Source organism: Colobus angolensis, unplaced genomic scaffold (assembly GCF_000951035.1).
Source record: "Colobus angolensis palliatus isolate OR3802 unplaced genomic scaffold, Cang.pa_1.0 Scaffold485, whole genome shotgun sequence".
Taxonomy (NCBI): Eukaryota; Metazoa; Chordata; class Mammalia; order Primates; family Cercopithecidae; genus Colobus; species Colobus angolensis.
In genome coordinates, this window is record NW_012118321.1 from 611,467 (window position 1) to 615,507 (window position 4,041).

Genomic DNA, 4,041 nt, shown 5'->3' on the forward strand with positions numbered 1-4,041 from the left:
TGTTAGCCAGGATGGTCTCGATCTCCTGACCTCGTGATCCGCCCGTCTCGGCCTCCCAAAGTGCTGGGATTACAGGCTTGAGCCACCGCACCCGGCCAAGATTTTTCTTTCTGCCTGTGCCTGTTGCTGGTACCAGATTGGAGACTGCTGTAGTACTCCTTTAAGATCTATGAAAGCGAATTAGAAAACTCACGGAAATAAATGCCATGTAGTTCCTGAAGTCCCAAAGTCCCCTTTGTATTCTGCCATATTCTTTTTTCCACATTTCAAAATCTTCCTATGTTTACATGTTATGTACAGATATTTTTACCTTATTATCTTCTGGCCAGAACCTACTTCTTCCTTCCTATTCACTGCCAAGTAGTATCCCACCGTAGGGATTTCTCAGAATTTTAAAAAATCTAATCACTAATTGATGAACTTCAGTTTTTTCCTTAGCTTTGGAAATTATAATAAAAATAAAAGAAACATCCTTGTACAGATTTTTCTGTATTTTTACATTATTATTTCTCTTCAACATGCAGTAGTGAGTTATGTAATTCATAGCAAGCATATATTTAACTTTATAAGAAACGTGAAACTTTTTTCCTGAGGAGATGTAGCATTTCACAATTCCATCAACCATGTCGCTCCACATCTTCATCAGCATTTGGCAGAGTCAGTGACTTTTTGTTAGATTTTTATTTTTGTTCATTGGTTTCTTTTTAAGCATTCTAAAATATTACTGAACATGATTTGTATATTTTCAATTTTTGTAACTTTTTGCTTTATGGCCCATATTATGGTTTATCTTTGTGAATGTTACATGTGTACTTAAAGAGAATGCATATTATGCTGCTATTGTGTAGCTTCATCTACAAATGCCAAATAGGTTAGATCCGTTAACAAGGTTGTTAGGTCTTGTATAGCCTTACTTATGTGCTTCCTACTTGTTTTTATCAGTAACTGAGGGAAGAGTCTTGAGATCTTCAACTATCATTGTGGATTTGTCTATTTCTTCTTCAATTCTATCAGTTTTTCATTCACGTAATTTTAGGCATTGTTGGTAGGTGCCTAAATGTTTAAGATCATTATGTTTTCTTGGTAAATCAGTGTTTTTTATTCATATGTAATATCCATCTTTATCCCTAGTATTATTCCTTTTTACAAAAAATCTACTTCATCTTATATTAATGTGGCCAATCCAGTTATTTTTTAACTTGAGGTTTTATGGTAAATACGTTTCCATCCTTTTAATTTTAAACCATCTACATCTTTATATTTAAAAGAACATTCTTCCACATAACCTTTAGTTATGTCTTATTCTGTGTCCTATCTGGAAATTTCTTTCATTTAAATTGGGATATTTTAGCAATTTATATGTAATCCAGTTATTGATATAGTTGAATATACCTCTACCAATTTACTAGTTGTTTTCTACTTGTTCCATTTGTCACTTACTTTATATTACCATTTCTGCAGATACTAAATGAATGTTCTTTATGATTCTGCTTTAACTACACTATTAGCTTACTTTTTGTACCTATGTTTTTAGGCATTTTTTAAAGGTTTACAATACACACAATTAACATATCACAGGGTATATTCAAATGTTATTCTACTTCATATGTATTAATATTACTGTACTTCATGTGTATTAATAGCAAGAAAGACACCAGGTAGATACAGTTTTTAACTGTTATTGCTTGTGTCATTACTTATTTGTTTTATTTATACAGCACAATATATTGTTACTACTGTTACTTTAGAAATTCAGTTATTTTTAGTAAAGTCAAACATAAGAAATAATGTTTTATATGGTGATATTTTTATCTTCTCTGGAGCTTTTCATTTCCCTGTGTACAAATTCCTGCTCGATATCATGCTCCTTCTGCTTTAAGAACTTCCTTTATCATTTCTTTTACTGCATCTTTCCTGATAGAAAATCTCTCAGCTGTTTTTGTCTAAAAGTATATTTGATTTCATCTTATTAAAAAATGTTCAATAAGCATAGAATTCTAGATTGACAGTTTTATTGTATTTATACATCAAAAATGACAATTTATTTTTTTCTTTTTTTCATTGTTTCTGGGGAGAAGTCTGTAATAAGTCTCATATTTTTTACTCTGAGTGTAATTTGATTTTTCCCTTTGGTTTGTCGCAGACAGAGAGAAAGAGATGGGAAATTAGAAAAAAAGAAACAGAGAGGTGGAGTTATGTATCTTGCTAGCATTTGTGGATTGAATGTCTTCCTTTATTTCTGGAAAATTCTTGACCATTGCCTCTTCAAGCATTTCATTTACACTGTTCCTTTTTTTCTTTTCCTGGAATTACAACTACACTTATAACGTGTATGTTAGATTTATTGATATCACCTCAGAGCTCTTGGATATGCAATTCTCCTCCCTTTTTACATGCTTTTTAAAATATTTACATGCAGGTTGGATAATATATATTCATCCATTTTATGTTCCATGATTATTTCTTTGGCTATATAATGTCATCTTATAAACCTTTCATAATAATTCCTTATCTCTGATACTATGCTCTTTTTTCTCTAGGATTTCTATTTGTGTCTTTCTCATAATTTCCATGTTTCTGCTGAAATTCTCTAGGTGTTTATGCATGTTGTCCCCATTTTCTATTAGATTATCATATTCATATTGGTTATTTTTAAATCTTTGCTTCTTTCAACATGATTGATCTCTGAATTTGATTATATTGATTTGTCTCTTCAAAATGGGATGTTTTTGCTTTTTTTTTTTGTCTTGTAATGTTTTTAGTTGAAAGCCAAACATCTTCATATGTAGAATAAGAAAGACCAAGGCAAATAGCATTTACATCTGGAAATTTATATGTCCTTTTCAGGAAATTCATGTGGGGAACTAAATTAATCTAGTCAGGAGTTAGGTTGAAGTTTTATGTTTTATTTTTGCTATGGTTATCTTGTGGGTATTCACTGGCAACATCCTCTATCATTAGCTTGTCTTGAGATTGAGTGCTGGGAGTTTCTGTAGAGGTTTTCTCAAAGTTTGTGTTCTATCCTTAGCTTTCTGATGTCTCTATATGTCTGCTGTATACAGGGAGTCTCTGCATAATTTTGCCAGTAGACTAGTGGTAGACTGCTCTTGCTGGTTATTTATGCTTAATAGGTTAGGGACATGGAGAGAGAGTTCTCTATTGTTCTGGTGCAAACTCAGTCTCAGTTAGGCCCTATGAACCTGGTCTTCAGATGTGTGTTTCTCAGTTTTCCGAGCCATATTCCTTATGGCAGCCAAACCTGAATCTTGTATTATGAGTTTTGTGTGGGAGATAAATTTCATTCCACCTTCCAGCAGCAGGAGACCTCTAATGGGATTGATAAGTAATCCTGGGCCCTGTACTGTTACCTACCCTTCCTCTAGACGTGAAGAGTTTTACCTTTCCTCTGTCTTCCCTCTAGTAACAATCTGTCTTTACCTGTGCCCTGGGGATGACACCGTTTACTGCCCTTTCACCAGCAAGTTAAGTATTTGGAAACAAGATTCAAGCAGTAGTTGGTACAGGACTTCGTATCTTTCCTGTAGTGGCATCTGATCCCTTGTTGTATGCTTGTACCAACAAGGGAGGTTCTCTCTGGTCCCCTGCCCTGCCTCCAATCTTTCTCTTGAGAAAATATTGAAGATCCATGAAAAAAAAGAGCCCAAAAGCTAATTTTAATTCATTTTGTGTCTGTTCGTTCCAGGCGTTTGTTACTGTCAACTAACACACACTCAGCCTTAATTACTTCACTCAGAATGTTTCTGATGCTTTCTTACCTACTCTAATGACAGTAATATATTATTCTGGTGCCCTGTCTTAGATGAGACAGTATGTGTGTCTCATCTCTCACTGGGGAGAAAGAAGCATCCCTTGTTTGCAATATCAGCTCCCTGATGGACTCAAGAAAAGTGATAATTTTGTAGTTTATCTGAATCTCTATTATCATTAAGATGTGAGTGTGTTAATTCAATCTCCATGCCTTAAGCAGAAGTGGAACACAGAATCGATACCTTTTTATTGATACATAATATTTGTACATAT